This window comes from Diorhabda sublineata, chromosome X (assembly GCF_026230105.1).
Source record: "Diorhabda sublineata isolate icDioSubl1.1 chromosome X, icDioSubl1.1, whole genome shotgun sequence".
NCBI classification, from domain to species: Eukaryota; Metazoa; Arthropoda; class Insecta; order Coleoptera; family Chrysomelidae; genus Diorhabda; species Diorhabda sublineata.
The window spans coordinates 38,540,652-38,555,724 of NC_079485.1; the positions used below are offsets into that span (position 1 = coordinate 38,540,652).

At 30.6% G+C, this 15,073-nt stretch overlaps 1 protein-coding gene across 9 annotated transcripts in view; it reads left to right on the forward strand.

The window, feature by feature from the left end:
- LOC130451829 (nuclear receptor coactivator 3) overlaps positions 1-15,073 on the forward strand; it is a 366,138-nt gene that overhangs the window by 263,613 nt on the left and 87,452 nt on the right. The window contains exon 1 of one of the 9 annotated variants that reach the window (XM_056791124.1): positions 13,136-13,242. The exons of the other annotated variants lie outside the window; for them this stretch is intronic. The gene's annotated coding sequence lies outside the window, so the exon portion shown is untranslated. Of the gene's footprint in view, positions 1-13,135; positions 13,243-15,073 lie in introns of those variants that run through there. 9 annotated transcript variants of the gene reach the window in all.

Genomic DNA, 15,073 nt, shown 5'->3' on the forward strand with positions numbered 1-15,073 from the left:
GTATTATTTTACCGTCTCCGTTTTCACTTTATAGCATCTATACATTTAACCTATATCTATATTTACCCTTAATCTATACATGTATTGGCCATTTCCTAAAAATTAATTTTATTAATTTAATATTCTGTAGTTGCACTCAAGCATTACCGACAAGTAAAAAAACCTATAAATATTGTTATATTTGTGTAATAATTCACCAAAATTGCTTATTTTAAAATAAGTGCCTTCATGAGACCTTACTTGGGACGGTCAGTGGTTTTTATTGTCTTCCAACATATTATATGATATGGAATAGCAAATTGGATAAATCCGAAAAAGACTTGAATATGTGAAAGATCGAAGATGCTTACAAGATCGGCAAATATTAAACGTTCAGTAAATTTTTATCTTAAACCATATCTTTATTACAGATAATTTAGACCAGTGTCAGCTAGAAAATATTGAATAAAACTCATCGTATAACAATTAAAACAAACAACTGAGTAGGTATTGTTTTAGTCATTCATTGTTTATAATCTAATATGGTTTATATCAACAATCCCATAGTTTGATTTATTACACCTTTTTTTGATTACATCATATCATAAATTAACATGAATAGTTATCATTCTATTCATTCAAACCACAAAAAATAAATTGTAAAATGTAGACAAGAAAATGTGATGAAGTGATTGAAGTGAATAGTGTCCGATATGAATTACGACACGAGATTTCGATGATATTCCTTGATCTGCAGTGTTTCATTTTGCTATTTTTCTATTTCAAATGTGGTGTGTCGTACTCACAAGAATGTCGAAATAGTGGAAAATGAAAAGATGTACGTCGGTTGTTTCGTTGGCAATAATTAACTTCAAGTCGGTTGTTTCAGTTGGAATCCGTTCAGTAGGAATGCTTTGATTCATTTTCGTTTTGATGATCGATGCGACAATTAACGAAAAATCCAACGTAATCACCCAGTGTTTTTGCCATATAAACATCTCATTAGAAAAGCATTTACTATATCCAATCTCATCACCCTATTTCTCTTTCATGTGTAATGAGCAAAATAATTGAAAAAATAATGAACAAAAGATTATTATGGACACGGAAAAAAGCAACCTAATAGTAGAGTGGTTAAAGATAAGGAAGATCAACGTTAGACAACATCATGAATGCGAAATCAATGAAGCGTTTGCACTAAAAAGTAAATGCTCAGTTATTTTTAGACATTACTAGAATCTTCGACACCGCCTGGCATGATTATATAATTGAACAGTTATAGTTGGAATATACAAAGCCTATTCTCCATCAGAAACTTTCTTCAAGAAAGGTTGTTCAAAATCAAAGTAAACTATACAATATCTTACTTAAAACTTCACAAAAACAGTATTCAACAATGTTTAGTACTGAGCCCGACCCTATTCATAGTATCAAAACTGCCTCTAAAATGACGTTTATATGCCGACGACCTGGTCATTTACTGTAAGACTAGCAACCTTAAAAATATCCAATAGCCGTCACACATGAATTCCTCTCCTCTTTAGAACATTCGACAAAACAGATAAGTTTCATCTTTTTTAGTGAAAAATCCAAAAACATCATTTCCTTAAAGAAGAAAACTTCAGAGCGCGCAGTTCGTCAATCTAAACCTGCAGGGAAAATATTTGTAGACTAAAACATCTGTTACATTTTTGGACCTTTAACTAACCTCTCAAATAGAAATGCCACATAAACAATCTTTTTCTGACATGTAAAAAACAACAAGTTCTTAGAGTGTTGATCGAGAAACTCTTGCCTACACGACAGCGTGCAAATCACTATTGAGCCGAATAACACGGCTCTACGCTATTAGCAAGAGCATTCCGCACTATACCAATCGAGAGTGAGAATGTATCTAAGTCTAGTATATGCAACTAAACCAAGACAAAATATTTCCAACCCTCCATATCATAATTGCGTCACAGAAAGCTTCCCCTTCTTGTACCTAAAACCAAGAACTTCCAAAATATTTTATGTACGAATTCAAAATTACCTAACAATACAATAACTACTCACTACCAGAATGCTATACCAATAGATCCCACCCTGGCAAATCAAAACTTCAGCCTATATCACCCTAGTTCCCTAATTACCTTCACATTTACACTGATGCTTCAATGTCCTCTAATAATGTCTGAGTAGCCGAAGTTAAAACAACCTCGACTCTTGTATTCAAGCTTTCATCAACTGCTCTATTTACACAGCAGGACTGCATGCACTAATGACGCTAATGACCCACGCGGTCGATGCGTATTATCATGTACAAAAAGTATGTAGTTAAATATTTCTTTATCGCCTCGTACTTATATACAACCGCCGTATTGAATTTGTAAAATTGGAAAATACCAAGAAATATTTTCTCTATATTTCCATATGGTATTAATTCGCTTGCCTAATAATTCAACACTCTAGTAACAAAAAAATACTGAAAAGGAAGCGGTTCGTAAAACAAGAATAACAACATTATATCACAATTCATTATACTGTTAGTCCATGTTACGTTTATTAATGCGAAAGATAAATATTTCTCTTATAATACCACATACTTATCAATGAGATAGAGAAAGACAACAACTATGTTTCGTACAGCGTTGTCAACTTCAAATTTGATACTTATACTTAGAAATCAACGCAAAATTATTTATAAATATTATCCATAATATGTCACAACCTTCAATTGGTTTGCTTACATTTTGATTGTGTTACGAATCGCTAAGATTAGATTAAGATATGACGTTTTTTTCGAACAAGGCAGATATGGTTTGAATTTTTGTTAGTGATATGCTTTGAAAGATAACATAGTGAATATGTTATATAAGGATTATTCATGAACGATGTTCTGTTTTTTTTGTTATGAAATCACCTCGTACGAAAGACGCTGCTCATTTTTCGATCAAATACGACAATAATTATCGAGTTTGCAGTTATTTTATGAATCAGTTTATAAACTATGTTTCCCTTTCTTGTACCATATCAGTAATACGACACCTTCCAATTCTGCATGTGTTGTGTTTTTAATAATAATAATAAGGCAGAACAGACCTACACCTTAAAGGCAAACGTTGACAGTCTATACTAGTAAGTTTCGGTGGATTGCCATTACCTTTCGGCAGGTAGCATGTCAAAAGACATAGCACTACATTACAACGACCACTACAAGTACTTAATCAGTATATTCCAAATTTTGTTCCTAACAAAGCATTTGTATGAAGATATCCACAAGTTTGATCGTTTTTCATATGTAATATGGGGTATGGTAATGACAATTTTCTTGTAAAACACATTCTAAAGCTTTTGATGCGATTTAACAGATACTAAGTATTCCAGTTTGTATATAACTACTTAATTCAGATTTATTTACATAACTTTGTCTCCTGGCAAACATTTTCTGAAGTAAATTTAGAAACACCCACCTAAACGTTTCTAATTTTCTATCTAAATAAAAATCAAGTCAAAAGTAGAAAAGGATTTACATCATAGACCGCTGTTTAAATTCTATTATTTATGTTAATCAACTACCAAAATTGTTTATATCCTAGAATTTATCTTCTTGATTTGTTCAATTTTTGTTACGATATATGATAGATTATAGCATATTGATACGTAGCAATCGTTTGACTCGTGATGCTAGAAGGTTTACTACATATAAATCTTTAAATTTTCTTGATTATCCGTTATTTCTTATAGGTAAGTTATATCGATTGATCTCCCTGTTACCTTTAAACAATACTGGTTTAACGGCTACCATATATTATCTTCCTTTTTGTAGCAGTAAATATTTAGCGGGTCTCAAAAAAATGAATTTGTTGAATTTTGCTACGGACTATTAAAAGTGACACACTATTGGATAGCAAAATTTATATTTTGGTCTCAGAGAACATATATGGGTTTCTAGATACTATGAGGAATGTCAGTTAAAAGGAAGGCCAATAAAAGCTAGTTCTTCACACTGAATCACAAAGTACGCCTTTGGTACGAGGTATGAAAAAGAAATTCATACATTTTAAGGAAGGACATTTTCAAATAAGTGTATTCAAAGTTCCTGAAAGTTTCCATGTAAAATTATTTTCTTGTATTACATAGTGTAATGATTAATGGACAAAGAAAAATTGTACCTAAGAATCATCGAAATTCGAGATGACGGTGTAATATTATAGCCGTTTAATAATTACTTCACACATAATTTGAAAATCAAATCCACGCTACCATATATTTTACTTGTTTTTGGGTAAACTGTTTATTTTAATTGAAAATTATAAAGATGTACATTTGTCATACTAATATATAAATATTCTGAACTTCTTTGAATATATTTTTACATAATGTCGAACTAACAATTGTCAAAAATACATTTCGTTTAAATTATCAGATAACTTGGTTGTTATCAACATGAAGATATTGTCATTTTACATCAACATTAACTTTATTAGTGACACTTGAAATGTTTCGCTAGTTGTATAAATATTAATTGTTGTAATTTAGTTTAATTTATACCATTTTTTTTTCAGGTAAGTCCCGCCATCATGTTTCTAGAACAGTCAACTCCACGGTCGACGACGGAAAGGTTCGAAAATTAATATAATACTAGTTTGTGAAAGAACATCCTTTATGAACCTATGTAAAACTAATTAATATAATAACAGTCTATAACAAAGTTAAGTCGATTGAAACGGAACGTTTTATCTTAAAGCTCAGGTCTCGGTATAATGCACCTGTCGGGTGAAAAACAATGAATGAAACACAAAATGAGAAATTTTAACCACGAAATGTATGTGTTGATCATTTATTCGTATAAATACACGCAACCGATGAACCTTAATCAAGGTTATCAAATTTCCTAATTCATGTATGATTTACGTGGCATCAATTCTATAAATTTCAAATAACAATCCGTGTTATTTGGATGAATGTTATATTCTATTCACACCCAGTTTCACTTGATATACTTACCCCGATTTTCATATATATTAATCAACTGATTATTTTGTCTTTCAACTATTTCAATAATTTGGATCTTGACCTCTTCCCCAATCAATTTATTTTATTGCTTATTTAGTTGATCCCGTTTTTCTTGTATAGTTGTAGTTTCATGGATAATTTTTTATTTTTTCAATAATAATTTGATTAGTCCATCAGTAGTGTAATGCATTACTCTTATTTTATTTTAAGACATTGTTCACGATTGAGAGAGATCACGTCATTTGTACTTAACTATTTTTTTGGTAAAATCCGTCTTATTGGTCTTGTTGAAACTTTGAATGAAGTAGTTTGACGCTCATGTTAAAATCAAAATTTTTGTCGCTTAAAATTAAAATGCTAGTATATCAAAATCTATTGTATTAATAAAATTTTACTAATTGTTTTAAATCGTGGGTTTATTTCTCAAAGACTCTCTTAGACTCAAATTGTCTCAACAGTTTAAACAAATGTTTGTCCCTACAATTCCAATAACACCTTCTACTTTCAAGTGTTGGAGGCAAATACTGGAGTTGTCTCTGAATAAAGTTTTTATTAATGGATCGATAGTTGTGTATTATTTCAGAAGGGGGAAGCGATGCAATAGATATGGATAAAAAATCATTTCAATGCTTCCTTCAAATCTGTTTAACTTTCTAACCAAATACAATTTTTTAGTAGAATTGTTTTTTGAAGATAAATGAAGAAGGTGAATTATCAAAAATTCATTATTCTCATAGTTTTTTATCCTTCAAATGACTTGTTTAATTTCTTCTTAGTTACTAATGATTAATGTTGATAAAAAAGTTGAATTTTACAGTGGTTCGTAACGAAATTAGATGTATACATAAGTATATGTTGCCTTGAAACATAATAAGCGACGTTTATACAAATTTAATTGTGCTCACCGATAAAAAGAGACGAAACGTTAATTAATTCTATGTTTAGACTATGTAGCGGAACGTCTACCAGTCTGTTCATCCACTGATGCAAAATTTCGCAGTAGTCTCTTTTATTTTGTCAGTGAATTTTTATAATTAATTTTAGTTATTATTAATAAATCAAGAAAAAGACACCAAACATAGATATTTTTCCAAATTTCTGTTATATGTAAATCATAAATTAAAAAAAAAAAATTTTTTCAAGGAATTTTAATGTATATTATAATTTTGTTAACCTAAATATATGTACACTTTTCTTAAACCCTTCTATATGTTTTTGTTCTATCAAAAAAATAACTTTGCGATATATATTTGACTCTCATTTTTTAGGTCTTTTTTATAATTGTCATCATTCTCGTTCCAATGTATGTGAATCATATATAAAAATCCTCTTGTTCTTTTATTTGATTCTTTCACAAGAATGCATCGATCACCTTCTTTTGTCGAGATGTGTACAGGAATGGATTCAGGTTACTGTGTTGTAAAACATATTAAAATTGTATTAGTACAATTTTTGATACCATTACCAAAAATTGAGGATCGATAAATTACGTTCTGGCTGTAACACTTCTAATTTCGCATTGTATTTCACTTTCAGTTGTACAGGAGTAATAAATAAATAAACCTATGACAATAAACTAATTTAATAATATTCCTTATCGGGCTCATCAAATTTAACGATTTCCTTCCGGAGGCGCGACCTGAGAAACACTCTACTTTATCGGCGGCGTAACTAAATTAGAGTAGATAAATATATACTTAAATTAATGGAAATATTTACCGATTCAAAATAGTCATTCTGTTCTGGGCATCGACTGCCCACAAGATGCTAGGTTGTACGCTATCGTTTATCAAGGTTCCCGGCTGCTGGATAAGCTTATATAGTAACACTTAGCCGCGTACGGTTCTTGGACTGTATTCGAATAAAAATAAACAGATGGAGCTCCATGTAACGGGGAAGCATTAGTTGAGGTGATTAGATTGATTAGAAATGATTCCTAAGGCAAACTAATTTCCAAGTGAAATATAGTTAAAATAACTGAATAACACGCTTTCATAGTTGAACTAAGAAGTGAAAAATAACAAAATAATTAAAGTCAGTGTTCTAAAAGCGAATTTATCCAAAGAAACATAAATATATGGTTATTTTATTTACTTGAAACCTTTTAGAATTTAATGCCCTTTAACGCGACTGTCTCATACAGCAGGTTTTAGTATCTTGTTCCGCTTTCAACGTAGGTACACACTTTTAAACGCTCTTATTGATATCCGCTCCGCAAAATGGGTACTAACTAAAACTAACTTCTATACATACAAGTTTTTTCATTATACATACGATTTTCGAGTAGTCTGAGAAGGCAATAAATGTTGGACCAAGGTTTCAAAACAAAATTCAACTAATTTTTCTCAAACTGGCAGTACAGTTAAGCATAATTATGATTTGTTATATAAACACAATTTTATATTTATAAATACACTGTAGCAAAACGGCAAAATTGAGAATTTGTGTACTTTATATAAATACGATTAGTATAGTAGTATATAAATGCGGTCAGATAATTGGAATTGGTATGACTGATTGGCTTGCAACAAAATATTTACAGCTATATCTAGAAATTAATAATTAATCTATATATTATTTTGCAGGATTTTCATGTTCATTTATTTAGAAATTTCTTTTCTCCTCATCTGTGTTATATCTTATTAGATTGTGAGTTGTATTTACGTCTTTGTCTTCGAAATTGTATAATAATGCAAATGTGAAAATTGTGAAAATGAGCCACATTTTTGCATAGATTGCTTAGCTCAACCCAGTCATAATGTTAATCTTTACAACAGTGATTTTTCAAATAATTATTGAACTATTCTGACAGTGACAGTGAAATTTCATTGTGAATTACTATACATAAAGATGGACCAATAGCTACCCAAGTTTAAAACAGGTTCCAATACGACAGAAAATGAATGGAATACATGTTTCTTTCAACTTAATTATGTTCTATTAGACTCTCTTTCATCTTGGTTTCACTTTATGCTATTTATTTCCTCACCAATAATCCGTTTTCTGTTATTTAACTACAGTTAATTAACTTTTGTTTCCATTCTCCTTAGATTTAATGTTTGAGTATTTCTTAAATTGTTCCATTGGATCCCTGTCTGTCTTACCAGTAGCGGAAATCTGTTTCTGTTCTGTTTTTGATTTTTGTTGGCGTTAATCATTCTTTAGATAATAACAGCTCAAAACTCAATTTGAGACAACTTGATTGAGTGGTAGTTCGAGCTCTAGTAAAATAAAATGGATGCGAACGTACTCTATTTACTATATGAGTCTCGGAAGTCATGAACCGCAGTGAAATAATAAACACAACTTTTGATGGATCAGCTCTCTTTATGTTCTCAATCCATTTCTTTGATTTGTAGCCCAGGAAGGTATAATGAAAAATAACTTTCCGTTTGCCGTAATAGTTACATTTAAAGATGATTTTCTAATAACTGAGTTGGAATATCAATTTGGGGCGTGATCTTCATACACATAGGTCCCGGCTATGGAACGAGATAAGAAGATCTGTCTCTTGAGGAGTTTAACTCTCAAATGGTTCCATCTGAATGCGAGAAATAGTAGTTCAATAACTTTTCACAAAAGTGCTCGCAAGGAAATCAATTTAAAATTAATACTCTATAGGTATAAAACACGAACTTTTACCTAAAGTTTCGCAATAGTACACAGAAAAAGTTGAGTAATCCTTGAGCAGACCAGCACGGCCATTGTGACCTATGCCTCGTATGTCGTCGCAAACTACAAGACTTGTCATGAAAATTTAGGTGTTGCAAGTTAAAAAATAAAAACTGGTAATATTTATCATTGCTTATAGTGTTGGTTTGTAACATTTAATTTGTTGAATTTTCTCTTATTTTTCTATTTTAATTTCTGCTTATGTTAGGTAAAAGTCGTTGTTTATTTATTAGGATGCAAATAATACACGCTTAACACGCTATGATTGAAAAAACTGATTTTGTTACGGACTAAAATGTTAATAACCGCTACGCAAGAAATCAGCAATAAAATGAAAACAGGAAATAGACTCAACAATTCACGATTGTAACCTGTATCAAGTTGACACGTGTACAATTTTGCCACTAATCGGGGAAGCATTGATGTTTTTCGAGATGTTTAGCTTTAAGCTTTTTTTATATTTACTTAACAACAACCCTTTCGTACTTTTTACTATTACTGAGTACAAACAAAACTAAATCCAGTTTGCTCAAGAGAAATAGCTGCTAAGAACAAATTTATAAAGTATAGACGATGATATATAAAATTATTAATTTACATATGAGTAAAAAGTAAAATGTACAGTTTTTGAAAAAGTTTACGTTTAAATTTTTAATTTATCAGAGAATTACTGAAAATAATAAAGTATTTTTGATATCGATGGAATTATGGAGAAATGTAATCCACAAACTACTAGTAGGTGTCTAGCTATTAGATTATAAAGGATGAAGGATTTATATTTTGGACGTATCCATGATGGAAGCTCGTTTTATTTTAGTCAAAATATTCTCCATTGGGATCAATACACTTTTTCGAACATGTAAACCAAATTTTCGCGTGCCGTTTTCTATCTCGATTAGGGTATTCATTTCCTGCCCTTTTCAAGCCACTACAAACAACACTAATGAACATTATTTGCGATTGATGTTATGTGCAACATTGTAAATTTTAAACTGAAAATACCAGTGATAATCAGTGTTGTTAGTTACTGTATGTAAATGGTAATAGACAAATGAAATTGGATAAAAAAAAAGAAATTCCACATATTTGTTCGTTTTTCCACTTTTTCCACTCAACTTTTTTTTCAAGGAATAACCAAAAATAACCACAAGCAGTTCCATAGAATATGAGCTGTGTGGATTATAAAAAAATGTGAGAGTTCGAGTCTCGTGGACACAAGAGTACTAATAGTTACTGTAAATACTTTTATGTGAAAGTTTGGATGTTAGTGTTACTCAATCGCTATAATTATATTGTTGTGGATATTGCTGATGTAAGTGTCATTTGAACTCCAGTACTGAGCTAAATTTGCAAATATAGACCTATATGTTGAAAAGTTTTTCACATTGAATAAATATATTTTGGATTTAGATGATCATGCTAGAAAATTACACAGTATAATCAGTTTTATTTTTAGGATTATTCCTTTCTAAAATAAATGGGTGTGCCAACTAATACACATGTTAATTGATGTAGGTACCTTTGTCCATTTTTTGTTTAACAATAATCACAAAACTGCGGTCAGTATTAGCAAACCATTAAATTCCAGATGTTTTGTTATCCTTGTTCAAGGACATACAATAGGTGGGCAAGTTATTAGAGACAGTACAGATTTTTGTATTTTCAAGTTAAGCTGAAGAAATAATTGGTTACAGACAGACCTTGGAATTTTTTTGGTTTATAAAAGTACATTATTAAAATCAACCTTTCACGTGAGAGAAGTGGCTTATTTGAGTATAAAAGTAAAATATATATTAAGATAAATTCTTTTTTTGCAGATTATTGCATATTGCATATAAGAGTTTCGATCAACTTCCTTGGCGATAGCCCGGTCCATAAATTCCAACAGGTTCTGTATAGGGAACCAGTCTTCTAGTTGTTGCAGTAATCGACTGTCTAGTACTTTTATATTGGTGCTGCCTAATGTTTAACTCTCTTAACAATGCAGTCTGAATGGAGCTGATCACTCTCTTCTGTCCACCGCCTCCGGACTGTTCTTGTGAAAACAATATTTCTTATGATATAATCATAATTATTTATTATTTCTCAAATCTGTCACTATAGTTTATTTATATTATTCCAAAAGATGTTAACAAGTTCATGTTGTGACTTCATTAACTAACTTTTTAATAATAAATGAAGTAGTTGAGATAAAACTCCATTGTAGCAGAATATGTTAAAATAATATTTCACCAAAAATTTACAGAATTTGACTCAAGGAATAAGACGAAAAATTTTAACTTGATGGTGAAAAATTGTATAACGATCTCTTCTTTATTTTCTATAACCATCTTAACATTTTATTAGTTTTTTAATTAATATGATTAAGTGCTGATACTTTTCTTTCTCTGGCCTCTAAAAAGCAGCACTGTTTGCTACTCAATTGTATATGACGCTTTTAGGTCTTTAAGCAAATTACTCTAAGAATTCTCCATATCAGCCGATGCTCCATCATGTTGAAAGCAAAAAAGTAGTAATTATCCAGTTTGTTCCAAAACCTTCGAAAGCTCTCTTCATTCTCTATTGAAAAATGTTATCGTGTTCATGTTACAATAAAATTAAACCATATGATTACAGATATTCGCTACAATACAGTCAGTATTCTAAAAAGAACTATGAATGCTAATAAAGTAATTCTTCACATCAAGCGTCTCGGCAGCATCTTAATCTTAAATAAAACTATCTTCTAACCTTATAGCTATTTAAATTAAAATGTTCAGTTTTATAAGATCCGGTTATTGAGCTGAGTATTCTATCGATCCTGGCCTTCCTATCCACCGATTAGAAAATATTACATTGAGGTATGGTGTTAGTGACATCGTGCTGGAACTATATCGCATTCACTGAAAGTTATTTTGAACTATTTCCGAATAATAATCGTCATTCTAATTGCCCCAATAAAAAAGAGACCAATAATATGATCTCCAACAATCCCTGCCCAAACGTTAATCTTTTGAGGATATTGCGCGTGTCCTTCTCTCATCCAGTGATGATTTTCCGATGACCATCAGCGGCAATTTTGCTGAAATATGTTTACTTACGATGTATGATTAGCATTGGCTGTAGTGGATGCATGTCTACTCGATGTGTGTGGATTTTCCTCAAACGCAACCATTAATTTGATTTCATCAGTCAAAACATGGGCATCTGCTTTTATTTAATTTTCAATCTACCATACATGACCAAACTCGCAAAACTGCTTCTCTATTTTACTAATTGTTCCTTGGAGTATCGGTGGTAAATCAGGAAATATGTCATGAAGCAGACTGTTGTGTTCTGGCTTTATGGATTTATTTTTTTTAATTTAAGTTAACCAATTTCAAACTAACATCATAATTCTGTCAACTTATAATTAAAAAACAATTTGCTAAACCATTTTAAACAAACTAATATTGCCACGGAAACTCGTAACTGTATTTTTCATGAATCCCAACTAAAAATCTCAGTATATTATAGCGAAGTTCTGTGATCATATCATTCTATTTTTCTAAATTGCTGCAATAAATTTGAGAACGATAACATTTTTAAATAAGAAATATTTGAGGCATTTGAAAAATTGGGGGGTTGTATCTGTTGATTCCAAAGGGGTTGAAGGTAGTGATTGCATTTTCACGTTGAAGATTATCAATTTAGAATTTAAATTTGATATTGGACATATCAACATTTAGTAAATAGATTAAGAAATTATCAGAACGATAAAAGAATAAAAAGCATTAACAAACCATATAAATAGGAAAAAAAATTTCTATCTATCATGAATAAAAAAAATGTCCAAATAATTTATGTAAAATTATAAAAAATAAATTTTTTAAATTGATAATGGCTTTTTTTAGATTGATGAAATAGATTGTACTTTAATACTCATGTGATAAGTGATCTATTATATATCAGGCTTGTCAGTGTCAGGTAATATTTTGATAAGCGAAAATTAGGTCAAAACATCAACATTTATTCAAGAAAATAAATGGCAATGACAATAAAATAAAAAATGTTGCATTCTGCTTTATCAAATACTATTAATTATTTCCTTTAAATGTTTGCTTTTATGAGTTTTTCAATAATTTCACTTACATGTAGCAACAACATCCACCCACTTTCTTACCTATCAATGATTCTGAACGTATTCAGAACTGATAACAATACAATAATTCAATAACTTTAACCTTAAATCCCATCTATTGTCAATAGAATAATTGCTTGGCTGGCACAAAACCATGCCGTAAAATTTTATCACTAGGTATTTGTGTCAAAAACATTCATCACTTTTTTTGTCACTTTTCTTTATTTCATATTTGCTGCTGATATTCCATATGCTCTTGGAAAAAAATTATTTAACCAAAACAATAATTAGAACGAATTTTGATAAAAAATTTTATCGCTTTGATATCTCATTTGCTTATTTAGAGGTATTAAATCCAAATTAAGATAATATCACATTACATTGTTTTAATTCCATTATAACAATATACTGGTTGCTGAACAGTTTAGGTGTTACTCAAACAGTGTAATCTGGGTTATTGTGTATGGAAAAGGATATTTTCGTATCAACTATAGGTGAGAAAAACGATTTAAAATGTTTTATCAATTCGAATATTTCTTATTGTCATTCGTCAACCATTCTAACCTTATATATTATAGAATTATAACAATTTATTTGGAATAATTTTTTTCAAGATGTAGCGTATTGTACCTACGTAAGGTTAGGTCAGAATCAAAGGATAAAAATTTAGGAAAAGCGAGGTATATACTTTACCACCTACAAAATAACTTATTTCCACTACCGAAGGTTCCAATCCACCTTTTCTTTTCAGTTACTATTGAACTTGAGTACCAGACTTAGACTTACAATAAGTTTTAAATATAAGGGGTTTCGTACGTGCTGGAGCTGTGCTAGAATTGGCAACATCTTCAGTCCTAGAGCATTGATGAATGCTCTTATTTGAGACGGCTTCAGGAATGTTAGTTCTCCACTTTCGAAATGGGTCAAACTGTTATTATATCCAACGTAAAATCTCGTTTATAGGATCGGATATAGTAGACTCCTATTCAAGTGCTCGGCTGCGCTTTCAAGCGATTTCTTCCTAGGAAACAGAATAGTTTTGATCCAGTGATTAAAGTCTGAGCCCCCTTTTTAGTCAAATTATTTGCTTTTTTGTTCCCGTGCTAGCACCCAGATTAGAAAAACATTGCTTTAATTGTCTTATTCATTCAGTATTTCTAGACATTATGTAATCAACTTATTATAAAGAATTATCTGTGATATAATTGCTTTTATTGCTACATTGTCAGAGGGGGATACTGTATCTCTTTACAGATATTACCTTCAAATAGCTTAAACTTCCACTTCGAAACTGCATGTTCTTAAGTGACCTATATTTAGAAGTTATCTTTAGTAAAATAAAGTCAATTACAAACATTATTTAACTACTCTTATTTGGAAATAAGATATGAAAGGTGTGGTCGGTTTCCAATGTTCATTTTATTACATTATTATACAAAAAGAAAGCCGAAATATTCGAAGTATCGTATTCTTTAGTTTCAACCCATCGTTCAGAAAGCTCTTTGAGACCCCGATAAATTTTTTTGGACTAAATACTGGATGTGATAGTGGTCCGATACCCTCAAATTCCTCTACCTTATTCCGCGTAACTTTCGCAATATGTGGTTTAGAATTGTCTTGTTGAAAGAGAACCCGCTTTCAGCTAACTTAACCTGGATATTTCTCCGATCAAACCTCATACATTCCCATCTGCTGTCCACTATACACCTCGGCATTGACAGATGTGCTATTTGGAATGATTCCAAAGTACTATACTACACCTTCATAATTCCACCAGACACACATCAAAATTATCCCACGCAAGTGGACAACCTGAGCACTAACGTTCTTTAAGCGTCAAATGTCTACTATTTAAATAATTAATCCGATTCTGTGTTGTTCGCTCATTAAATATTTATTATAGAAACTCACTGCATCGTCAATAAATAAATAGAGAATGATTAAAAGAAAGTGAAGCGATTGTACTCTTCATAAAATTAGAGACTAATCTTAACGACATGAGGCGTAGAAATTTTCACATATAAAAATAGACATTACTTATGAGACACCCTCTGTAATTATGCCCGTTTGAGATATAAAAAAAAATAGAATAACTTTGAAAGTTTTATATTTGATTTATTATACACTTTGTATAACTATGAACTTGATCTAAATATGACACTATTATTACAAACTCGAAATTATGCCATAGATGATATTAAGAAATTAAATGTTGTACTGATTGCGTGAAATAAGTGAATATTATAAAAAGTGATTTCATAGTCGCTTGAAGCTGGTTCGGATTGGTTGTATTGAACCTTGAATATTTTATCACTAGTTTTTATT